The 13234-nt window shown below is 34.6% G+C and overlaps 1 protein-coding gene across 1 annotated transcript in view; it reads left to right on the plus strand.

The window, feature by feature from the left end:
• Nucleotides 1-13234, plus strand: part of TANC2 (tetratricopeptide repeat, ankyrin repeat and coiled-coil containing 2) — a 435526-nt gene that overhangs the window by 276615 nt on the left and 145677 nt on the right. The window lies entirely within an intron of this gene.

Raw genomic sequence — 13234 nt, forward strand, 5'->3', positions numbered from 1 at the left:
TTAAATGGCTGAAATACGCAGTCATTATTCTTTTAGCAGCTACTCAGAATTGATGTCAAGGAATATTTTTAATACAGCTAAGTTGTTATTTAATAATTCAAACCAGGAGATTTTTCAGAATAGTTGGACATTCTGACAATTTCAAAATGTATTATCATCTGGGCTTTGTCCAAACTACAACATTAAAGTTTTGTTTGTCTTTCTTACTTTCCTGATGAAAGCCTGGATAGATTTATCTCACTCATGCAGGATAATAAAACACTTACTGTAACCAGGAGCTTTTATTTCCCAGATATGATTATTTGTAATGCATATGATAGTGTGATGCTTCTTGCCATTGCCATTTCTCTTTGCTACATATTCTAAACCATTATTCTTTATTCTTAACTCTGGGAGATCATCAGCATCTGTCATCAGGTGTAATTATCTGGAAGATCAGTAACTGGAGAAGATATTTTTTTAAAGATTATTTACTTTTATATAGTGGCAGCAAAATTTCTGTCCTAGATCTTTCTAAATATGTTGATCCCCAACTCCTGTGTCATATTAGAAATCTAGAATGCTGTAACTCACGAAAACTGCCACGCAAATTGAGCCTTTCCAGAAGAGAAGCATATAAATCCTTGTTTATACACAAATGGGGAAATATAGCTACCAACCTTAACAGTACATTCCAGTTTACTCCTTATCTAAGCTACAATGATATTTAAGAAAATTATGGTTTCAATTTGAGAAAAGCACTGAGCACTTAGTAGAGACAGAGATAAAAGATTTGTTTCACTGAGTTGAACTGTGCAGTCTCAATGAATGTTAATTCAGGGCTGTGAGTCAATCATTGCTTAATGTTAACGTTCATTACTCTCCCTTTTTCCTTATTTCCCCCATTATATTTCCCCCATTATATTTCCTGTGTATCCCTTAGAACTTTTTTTGAGCATATTCATAAAGAATTTCTCATTTGGTTAAAATCTATTCAGCCCTTCCTCAGGCTTCCCTTCACCCCGAGCACACCCCCAAACTATGCGATGTATGTATTAGCGATGTGCTCCCTCCCTTGTCCTATCCTGTACTTTCAGAGTAGTTCCAGAACTGAATGGACTATGGGAAGAGAGAAAGGAACAATCAAACCTTAGTTAATTTAATATTTTGCTATTAGTCTCAAAAAGCCATCAGGACTACAGGTAACTAACCATCAGTCAGTAATAAGGCATGAGGCAACTACCAAATCATCTCTGTCTAATACCTGGCCACCTTTCCAAGCTGAACTTAAATACCCGCTCCTTCATGAAGCTTTCCCCAATTAGCATCCCTTACTCAGCCGCAAGTAATTGCTTCATCCTCTAGACTCTCGTAGTACTTTGTATGTATTCTCTTTGTGTTGGCAACAGTCTACTTTGTATTATATACAGCTCTTGTGTATATGTGTTATTCTAACTACTAGAATATAAACATTTTGAGATTAGAAACTGAGCATACTCCAATAGACACTCCGTACTTGTTGGCTGAGTGAACTAATTAATGAACGTATTCATGAATCAACCGGTCTGTGAAATCAGCTTTAAACAAAAACAAGAATGTAGTTAGTAAATCTAATGGTAATTTTTTTTTATTCTGCCATAGGGTATATTCTTCTCATAGGAGAGATTACCCCTCCTCAAAAAAAAAGGTGGAGGGGGTCTTCATTTCAAGAAAGAAAGATCCACTTGAGATTGTAATATAGGATAGCCACAAAACAGTTTTGGACTCTTATTGTTAATATCTCAGAATCTCATTTCTTCATAATTCATAATCTGTGGTTCTCTTTAATATGTGGCATATGTAATCAGCTTTTATCATTATTTGCTAACAACTGGCAATATATATTTTACAGTGATTGACCAGAAACCTTTTATTCAACTAGAAATGTAATTGTGTTGAAAAGGGAAAAAATTGAGATCTTAAGGAATTTTTATTTCTCTAAAACAAGAGTCAGCAAACCAGGGTCCATGGGCCAAATTTGGTGTACCCTGTTTTTGCAAATAAGGTTTTACTGTAGCACAGCCATACTCATTTGTTTACTCATGGTTGCCTTTGCACTACAACAACAGAATTCAGTAGTAGCAGAGACCACATTGCCCATAAAGCCTAAATTATTTACTGTCTTGCACTTTACAGAAAAGGAGTAATTCCAACCTCCATTCTAAAATTTTATCTTGGCACCCATATTTATTTGGCCCAAGTCACCCGTCAGCTATACATCTGAGCTATACGTCTCATAAATGTTATTAGCTATGCATAGGAAGCAAAAGTAATATAGATTTTATGGAAAAGTTTCATGATATATTTCACATGACTAAAGGAATTGCATGGAGAATCAGAAATTTATAAAATTTCCAGGAGAGGAACATTGCTACTTAACTCTACTGATAGTATGTAACAAGGACTATAAGGATTTGAAAGAGGCAAAAAAAGCTGAATTTTGCTCTTAAGTTTTGTTTTTTCTTAAGTTTTTAAAATGCGCATTTATCTAGACTTTTATCATCAATGTGGTATACAGACAGTGCCCAATAGTATATTTGTCATCTGCATGAGTCTGGAGCCCTCGTTTCCACAGCTTAGGCATTTCTGTTACAGTGGCGGGTAAGTCTTCTAATGTGTTTACTCTTATTCTCTTTTTAGTTTACTGAAGAGATTATGAAATACTTTTCTTGAGCAGAAATATCTGTAGAGATTCATTATTTCAACCATAAAAATGCTAACCTTAGGGCTTATAAAATGATATCCAAGACTCCTATACTAATCAGCCAGACTCTAACACTATTGCTTTCCAGAAATTGGCATAAGACAGATGTCAGAAGCATCAGTAAGTTACCAGTCAGAAATCGTACAACTCTATTGCAGAGAATAGAACCCAGGTTTCTGTACCAGATATTTTCATCATGTAAAAATATCATTTGAAATTAAAAAACAAAACAAAACATTACAAAGCAAGCAACATTTTATCGAAGAGCACATTCTTCCATTACATGAGCTTGTAAGATTTTAGTTTATTTAGAATTTCATCTTGTAAAAGTCGATATTCTAGTTACTTAATAAAATCTTGTAAGTTCTGGTCAACTTTTAGGGAATTGTCCTCTAGTTTGTGAATTTTCAGACTTCTGAATCACTGCCTGTCAAGATGTATTTCTTGCTAACTGTCATTTTACCAGTTTGACTATTTATAGGCACCAACATATTGAGGTTACATTGGTAATTCAGTAAGATGTTGCATATCCATTGGGACAGTGATAGAAGCAGATAATAGCAAATATTAAGATATGAATTTTAGGGAGAACTAAAGGAGGAATTCTAATTGACATGCATTGTCATTTAGACAATGTTATTGGTAACATACTCAGCCTCAGTGTGATAAATGCTAAGGAGAAGGCATCTAAGTGCAAGGGAGAGAGTGGGGTAGAGAGGAATAGAAGACAGAAAAGGATAAGTAACAACTCACAAAGAAGACTAAAAGAAAAGAAGGGTGGACCAAGAAGTTAAAGAATTTGGCACATGATCAGGATATTTCTGCATGACTAGAACCTGGGGTATATGGAAGGAATGGTAGAAGATGACATTGAAAGGTCATACCAAGAACCTTGTGTAGGGTAATAAGTATTGGCTTTTTTATCTTGTTGATAAAAGCTTTTAAGCAGGAGCAGTATTATCAAATTTGCAATTTAGAAAAATATATATGTCCATCCCTATAGGATAGATTGAATGAAGTAAGCCTGGAGTTAGGGAAAATAGTTACAAGCTTCTGCTGTTCAGAATTATAGGTAGTGAATTACCTGATTGAAGGCTATGTTAGTATGAATAGAGTAACTTGAGAGATTTTCCTCTTTTCTACCAAAAATAATAACATTTACTGATTTTTTTAAATACAGAGAGGTACAAAGAAGAAAGCAAAACGAAAAAATGAGCCTTTATCTATCAGCCTAGTGGTCCCTGATGATATATTCTAGAAATTAAAGATTCATACGTATTACATAATATATATTAATCAGATAAAAATTCAAATTCAAATGAAGAATACAAAAGGAAAAGCCTCTCTCCTCTTTCCACCTAGTGTATCTCTCCAAATGTTAATATTTCTTATGATTCTTTTAAAAATATATAGTACATACAATGTCTATATTATATATATAATATGTAATGTATTTATAATCATATATACCTATATTTGATTATAATACATATGAGACATGTGAGGTCAAAAAATCAATAGGATTTATACAAGATAAAGGAAAGCATATGTTTCCACAAAGATGTATACAAATGATCATTGTGGCTTTATTTGTAATAGCCAAAAAACTGAACATCCCAAATGCCCATCAACAGATGAATGGATAAACAAACTATAGTATATCCATAGAATGGAATACTACTCAGCAATAAAAAGTAATGAACTGTTGATACCATGACAACACACATGAATCTCAAAATAATTATGCTGCATGTAAGAAGCTGGATAAAAAGAGTACATACTATACAATTCCATTTATATAAAATCCTAGAAAATGCGAACTAATCTATAGTCACAGAGTACCTGTCTTGTAATGCAACCATCCAGATGTACAGGTATCACTTAGCCCTCTTTGTATTGCCCTGTGGGAACTGGGGTTCAGGGAACTGGCATAAATGTTGATGTGGCTACTGCTGTTGCTCTGTGTAGTAAACCGTCTTTCGTCTCTGACTTAGAAATCTCTTGTCTTCTTCCAGCATCCAGACTTGTTAGTTTACAAGTATAGTAAAATACCCCATTTTTCACAGTTCTTGGGAATGAGATACCACTATACCTATATCTACAAAATTAAAAGGAATGGCATTGGAAAGGAGGTGATGCAATTGAAATTGCCATACATTGATGGTGGGAGTGTGTTAATAAATTGGTACTACCACTTTGTAAAGCTGGTTGGCAAGATCTATTAGAGGTGTATAAAGCTGTATATATGCATGTTACCTAAAACCTAGCAACTCCACTCCTGGGTAGAATGCCCATAAAAAATAAATGCTTGTGTTTACCAGAAGACAGGTATAAGAATGTTTATATCAGTTTTATTCATAATACCTAAAATATGAGAACCACCCAAATGTCGATCAACAGTGGAATTGATGGAGTCAGTACATATACAAATGTTTATGGTGAATTATTTCTTTAAATATTTTTCTGAGCTTTTAACTCATATAACATAAATGGAAGGAATATATATAATGAAATTTTTTAAATTATGTATTTTTTTAGTGAAACATAATTGATTATACATATTTGTGGGGTACAGAGTTGGCTATCAATACTTGTGTACAATATTATATGTGATATATGATTTGTACAATATGTGATGATCAAATCAGGATAATTAGCATATTCGTCATTACAAAACATAATCATTCTTTGTGTCCATTAACCAATTACTTCCTAACCTGCCCCCCTTTCCCACCTGTAGTAACCACAGGATTTGTTCTCTCCTTCCGAAAATTCAGCATATTATTGTGATTGTTCTTTCTTTCTTTCTTTCTTTCTTTCTTTCTTTCTTTCTTTCTTTCTTTCTTTCTTTCTTTCTTTCTTTCTTTCTTTCTTTCTTTCTTTCTTTCTTTCTTTCTTTTTTAGCTCTCAGTTATGAGTGAGGGCACACAGTATTTTTCTTTCTGTGCCTGGGTTATTTCACTTAGCATAATTTTCTCCAAGCTCATTCATGTTGCCGGGAATGACAGAATTCCATTCTTTTTTATGGCTGAGTGGTATTCCATTGTGTATATATACCACATTATCCTTATCTAGTCGTTCATTGATGTACATTTAAGTTGGTTCCATGTCTTGGCTATTGTAAATAGAGCTGCAGTGAACATAGTAGTGTAGGTATCCCTTCAACATGATGATTTCCATTCCTTTGGGCATGTACTCAATAGTAGGATTGCTGGATTGTATGACAGTTCTATCTGTAGTTGGTGGAGAAACCTCTATATTGTTTTCCATAATGGCTGTACTAATTTACAGCCCCACCAACAGTGTAGAAGGGTTCCCCTTTGTCCACATCCTCGCCAGCATTTGTTATTCTGTCTTTTTGATAATAGCCAGTCTAACTGGGGTGAGATATGTCAATGTGGTTTTGATTTGCATTTCCCTAATGATTGGTGATGTTGAGCATTTTTCATGCACACGTTGGCCGTTTGTATGTCTTCCTTTAAAAGATGTCTATTCAGTTCCTTTGCGCATGTTTAAATCAGATTATTTGTTTTTTTTACTGTGAAGTTGTTTGAGTTCCTTGTATATTCTGGATATAAATCCATTGTCAGATATATAGTTTGCAAATATTTTCTCCCATTCTGTAGATTGTCTTTTCACTCTATCAATTGTTTACTTTCCTGTGCAGAAGCTTTTTTGATTGATAAAATCCCATTTGTTTATTTTTTATTCTGTTGTCTGTGCTTTTGAGGTCTTATTCAGAAAGCCTTTACCCAGTCCTACATCCTGAAGTATTTCCCCTATGTTTTCTTCTAGATGTTTTATAGTTACTGGTCTTGTATTTAAGTCTTTAATGCATTTTGAGTTGATTTTGGTATATGGCGAGAGGTACAGGTCTAGTTTCATTCTTCTACACATGGATATCCAGTTTTCCCAGCACCATTTATTGAAGAGGCTGTGCTTTTCCCAGTTATTTTATTAACTGTATTAAAGCAGATGTCTGATTAATATAAGTATAAAAATATTGGTCAAATAGACTGAGCTATATACTTTTAGAAACAAAGACTCGAGTAATGGAAGCCTATTTAGTTAGATGTACCAGTTAAAAGCCCCATTTTCCACATATGAGGATAACACTATTTGCTGAAAACATAAAAACTTTTAACTTGAATGATAAAGTAGGTAAAGATGAACTTTGGCATAGTGCAGCATTAAGCTTGGGTATTTCCTGAAGTAGCTTAGTTCTCTGAATATAAATTTACGTATTCATACACCTTTAAATTAAAACTCTAAAATATGGGAAAAAAAATAAACTATTTTTTGTTTTCAAAATATAAATTGCTATTGCATATTTGTTTTTAAGCTTATGTGTTGGAAAGAAGTAGAAGATCCTTGTGTACTTGGGGTTGCATGGCAGAAATTATCAGAGTAGGCTGCCTGTGGTCATCCTTGATGTCTTAAAATGAGACTGGCAATGAATTGGAGGGATGTGGAAAGCAGGAAATGTTTGCTTGCAGCAGCTGTCGTCAGTACTTTGTGTGAGAATGAGGGGTCTATCAGGGAAACATACAAACAACAGAAGTCAGTTAGAAGTATAAACTCACCGTCTACTTGTTGCTGCTTGGAGCTGCACATTTTCCTAAGAAAAGGATCTTAAGAATCAGGTAAATACGAATGGGAATCTAGGGGGGTTTAAATTAATCCAATCAGAAACTGTAATGCAGATTTTAAAAATAAAATTAAAAATGGGCTTTTCAGCAGTCAGAGTGTCGGCTTATGTGTCAAGGGTGTAAAGACAACAGAGTGGCTTCTTGCCCAGGCAGTAGCAAACAGAAAGTGTCATTCTAGGCTTCCTGCTCAGATCAGACAGAATGACAATTGTGCTAATATAATCTGCTTGCATGAATGGCAACTGATACAAGAAGAAACAATTCAAACTGGCTTCCAAACTGTATAATATAGAGTTGTCTCTGAAATGTTTCATACCAAATGGTGTCTGCTAGGTTTTTTTCTGCCCACTGTGGTATATTTAAATTATTTTAACTTCAAAAAAGTATGTCAGTTAAATGCTGTATAAGTGAGTGGTCCTCAGATGTTTTAATCTGATGAAATCTCCAAAAAAAAAAGTGCTTCTTTTTTCTTCTTTCCTCTTCCTCCTCTAAAAACAAATTTTTTAATGACATATTTCATGGATTTAGTTTTCAAAACTTTTTCTTTTTACATAAACTTTTTTAATGTAGATTTAAATATAGTATAATTTAATCTGACAGAATTATCTCAAATTTTTGCCAGTACAATTTCACAGTAAAAGTGGCACTACCCGGTGGGAGAATACAGGGTATTTTTTAAAGTTTGTGGAAAAATTGAATTAAAAGATAGTATTAACCTTCCATGAACTTTTTGAAGACCCTTCTGTGTGTCCCTGTTTGGCTGTTATTGGGATTTGTGTGCACTGATGATGTGCTCAGCATTGTTGCTATTGCCACCTTCTTCAAAATAACCCAACAAGGCAAAAGTTAATTTGTTATTTGCTGACTATTTAAATGTTGCTGAAACACAAAGTGTAGGTAAAATACAATATTTAGTCATTAGACAAGTATTTATTAAGCATATACTATATGCCAGGCACTGTTCAAAGCTCTCAAGTATCATCAATAAACAAAACAGAGGTTCCTACCCTTGTTGAGTTTACATTCTAGTTAGGGAAAGTAAAATAAACATAATAAATAAGTAATTTATATAGTATGATAGAAGGTGATATGTGCTATGGGAAAAAGTAAAAGAGGAATCAGCAGTATCTCATGGAAGATAACACAAACATTGTTGAAGCCAAGCATATTATTGTAGTGAAGTCTGTTAAGTGTTAAAAAAGGAAAGCAATGAGGAGGATGAGGGTAAAACCAAGCAGATTGCTAAATCAGTGTAGGACTGATCTGAAATTCAGTTCTACACTGAAGCATTATGTGCAGGACACTCTTATTTATTCTGAAGGGATAGGTTGATCATAGATGAATCAAACATTGCATCCTGCCCTCAAGAACCTACTACAGTCAGTGAGGGAAGATAGACATGTAAACAACTAGCTGAATAACACAAGTTCCAAATAGCAATATATGTGTGTATTAGCCCATTTCTATTTCTTGTAACAAAATATCTGGAACTGGGTGATTTATTAGAAAATGAAATTTATTGCTTACAGTTTCAGAGGCTGGGAAGTCCAAAGTCCAGGGAACACATCTGGTGAAGGTCTTCTTTGGTGGTGGCTTTGTAGCAGTGCAGGTATCTCACATGGCCAAAAATGGGGAGCAGGGAGAGAGAGAGAGGCTCTCACATACTCTCCTCTTAAAGCCCTCAGAACCATGCCCCTGACCACCATCATTAATCCATTCATTGTGGCATGGTCCTGCAATCTAATCACTTTTTCAAGGCCCAGCCTTTCAATTACCATAATAGTATTTCCCACCCTCTTAACACTGTCAAAATGGAAGTCAAGGGCCGAGCCCGTGGCGCACTTGGTAGAGTGCTGCGCTGGGAGCGCGGCGACGCTCCCGCCGCGGGTTCGGAATCCTATATAGGACTGACCGGTGCACTCACTGGCTGAGTGCCGGTCACGAAAAAAAAAAAAAAAAAAAAAATGGAAGTCAAGTTTTGTGGGGACAGTCAATCCAAGGCAATGTATGTGATTGCTGAGAGGGCAAAGTAATTAATTCTGACTGTGAGATTATAATCAGGAAGACAGAGAAAGTATAGCCTAAACAAATGTTTTGACAAAGGGAGAGATAAGTGTGACAGTATGACAAACACTCTTTCTTAGAAAATGACTTGCAAAAAGAAAAGATTCAAGTGACCATGAGGAAGAATACAGCTAGATACAATTAGTAGAACAGAGGGTAATAGCTAACAGAAGTTTGAGTGTCCTGACTGATCTTTCCAGTATTTGTCTCATAGGCCTTTAAATAATGTATTTGAACAGGCAAGAATTTTGAAAACCATGAAGCAGAGAGAACCTGAAAATAGGACTAAAGAGAATAATTATTTTATAAGAAGAAAAGTAGAAAATGATTTTGGGTTTGTCAGTAAAGATAATGGTGATAGATTCAGGAGCAACAAAAAGAAGATTTTAATTGCTAAAACAAGAAAAAGAATGAATGTTTTAGTAAATTCAGATAACACCAACCATAATTTTATTGTAGTCTCATTAAAGCAATAGTTCCCCATTGACTGATTGCAAATCTGTCTAAGTCCTGAATCAGGGCTTCAGAGCTACTTTTCCTTAGTTCAGTGAGTATCTGGATTTGTGAAGGAATGAATTATTCATTCAGTTCAGTGATGGTGACATTTGTCTCTTCTAACGTCATCTGGCTGAAATTGAGAAATGTACTCATTCCAAAATATATTTACTACACTTCTTGGTTGTGTGAAATAAGTCAAAATGATAGAACAATTGATGTTCACTTTCCTAGAAATTTCTGTGGTAAAGATTAGTAGTCACTTTCATTAAGTCGACATTAAACGTTTATATTTTACAAAAATTGCCAACAGCTCTTACTATAAGAGGTTGGACATATGAAACTAAACCTGTGGCTAAAAGTACTTGCCAGAATTTTTTTAATGTAAAATAATAAAAGTGAATTATGTAAACTGTTACGTAATTGAAATCTGTACTTAGAAGTATATATCTCCCTTAGTTTAATCTTCGAAAGATTAATAGATGAGTATAATTTTTTTTAAAGAGCTGTTGGAGTCTAGGCTTTTTTTCTTAATACAACTTTTTGCTTCACTCCATTTTGTATATTTCTGTGTCATTTCTGCCCACTGTTAATGAAAAATACATTCTCTTTTAATTAAAAATCAAACCATTTCAGTGTGTTGGCAAATAGAACCATTTTAGTAAAAGAACCCTGCTAGAACCTTGCTTTAAAATTACATATTTATACCATTAATTTTGCCATAGGGTAATCAAAAATATATATCACTTGCCCAGCTGCTAAGATTTCATTTGAACTTTGTCTTAATGTGAATAGAAGATTCTCATTATCATTCATCTTCTTTTCAAATAACTCTTCAGTTTTTCAGCTTAAAAAGTACCTTCTAAGTATTTTATTTTCTTAAGAAAAAATTACACATTTGGGGCTTTTGGTTTTTTCTTTCGTTTCTTACTATGAAAAATATTTCAAGTGCATAGAGCTGTGATTTATCAGTATATGACATACTTTACTTTGCATTAGCAAGGCCTATGTTACTGCTCTTTGAAGCCATGAAAACAAACAAACAAACAGTTAAGGGAGAGTGACAAAGATGAATAGGGGATGAAAAATAAGCCTTTTAGAAAAAAATTAAATCTGTTTGGCTTTAAAAGGGCGAGGAAGGATGCACTCACTGGACTGAGAGTCAAGATACCTGGCTTCAAGGCCCGCTGTACCACCAATGAGTGATTCACTATAAGTCACTCCACAGTTTCCATCCTAGTCTTTCTTGTGAAGCCCAGCACTGGCAGTTCATTCCCTAACAGGAGTTGAATACAATTTGCAGTTTTCCAAAGAAAGGTAGGACTAGCCTCATCTTACCTCCTTCGAGATACCAGTACCAGGTAGCCAGTGCCTCGTCCTCAGGTCTGAGTCTGGTCTCCACAAAACCCTTCTTGGAGCTCAGAGATATGAGCACCAGCTGAGCAGGAGCCCCTTTACAGAGATCTGAGTTCCAGCTTTGTGGGGCCTTTCCTCCAAGCTTGTGTGGTTTAACAAATCCTTCCTCCAGCAGCCTTCCTATAGAGCCTAACAGGGAGCTAGCTGAGAAAATTGAAATATGGGTTGCAGAGTCCCAGCCCCAGCATCACAAAACAGTGTATAGATCAGTAGGTTTGGGGCTGGAGACAATAGCTTAACAATTAACAAAGTCCATCTTTTTGGCTATTCAGCATCCATACTCATTTTTCTATATGTATTTGAACTTCAAAACTATACATTTGAACATCCAAACATTGTGTGTGTGTGTGTGTGTGTGTGTGTTAGAAGCACTTTAGGTAGCACATCAGCAAAAAGAGCTGAAGACATGTGAGGTTGAATAGGAGGTATGTGAATGTCATGGAATTTCAAAGCAGTAGTGGATTGAATGAAGACTGTGAAAATCTTTGAGGTCTTTCCAAATCTGAGATTTTTGATTCTTTGAATCTGGGTTTTATTATTATTATTTTTATTTTAATTTATCAATATACAATGTAGTTGATTTTTGTGTCCCTTTACCAATTCCTTTTTCCTCCTTCCCTCTCCCCCATCTCCTCCATCAACGATGTATCTGTTCTCTTGTCTTAACAAGTTCAAGGAGTTGTTGTGATTATTGTGTCTTCTTCCCACCCCACCCCTGTTTATTTATTTGAATATTTATTTATTTATTTATTTATGTTTAGGTCCCACAAATAAATGAGAACATACAGTATTAAAACATTTTGAACAAAACAAACTCTATTTTAACCTAACAAGATTTATCTTTCCTATAAATAATGACATGTTTACCTCCCCAAAATGAGGTTAGTTCCAGCAGTCATTTTAGCTATATTTGGATACTATGACACTGTCCATCTCTGGCTATGTTACTTATTCTTTAAACTCTGGCACAGTCCCGTATGAACAGTCCATTATCTAAAAACTAAATTGTAAAGTTAACTTACAACAAAACTTGTGTAAAACAAGGAAAAAGAGGCGAGAAGAGATTAGTATATATGTATGCATATGTACATATACACGTACAATAACAAGAGCAAGGAAAGATATATGCATAAATGCTGTAGTCTTCATTTTGTAACTCAGAGGTTTAGGTTGATATTTTTAACTTTCCTCATCTACTACCTATCCCATATTACCTTTGCCTTCAGCCAGGGCAACATCTTTTGAGGTTCTTTACCTGGTAGAGTGTCCAAAATCTTTACTCTTGAAGGGTTTGAATCTCCAGTGGTCCTCCCTTTTTTTTGGTAGCTACACACATATTGATAAAGAATCAAACAAAAGAAAATAGACTTTGGTTAAAGCAGGAGGCATTGGATTAAACTTAAGAAAAAACTAATTCACTGAACCAGATTAGAATACCAGTGGGGATGGTTTTAGAGTCTTTGTCCCTAGTGTTTTTAAGCACTACAGATTAGATAGTTTACTGGATAGTTTTAATTTCAGAATGTGGAGATCAAGATTATAATTTATTCCTTTGGTACTCTTTATCTTTCTCTGGTGTATAACATGGCATTTGACTTCTCTATCTTGGTTTAAGTTCCCGAGACTAGCTTTCAAAGACTTATTTCCTTAGAGAAACTATGTCTCCAATTTGGATAAATTCCTTTGGCTGGGTTTCCAATAGACCCAGATAACTAAGATAGGAAATATAAAACAAATACATTGCCAAACACATTTTAATCAGCTCTTCTCATAGTTGAGTACAGAGAACATTATAGAATGTAAAACTATGTATATATTAATAGTAATGACCTATGAATTTTCAGCCTACCAAAAAATCTTTTAAAAAAGAGCTTTTGCCTCAAATTAT

The sequence above is a fragment of the Cynocephalus volans genome, chromosome 16 (assembly GCF_027409185.1).
Source record: "Cynocephalus volans isolate mCynVol1 chromosome 16, mCynVol1.pri, whole genome shotgun sequence".
Taxonomy (NCBI): Eukaryota; Metazoa; Chordata; class Mammalia; order Dermoptera; family Cynocephalidae; genus Cynocephalus; species Cynocephalus volans.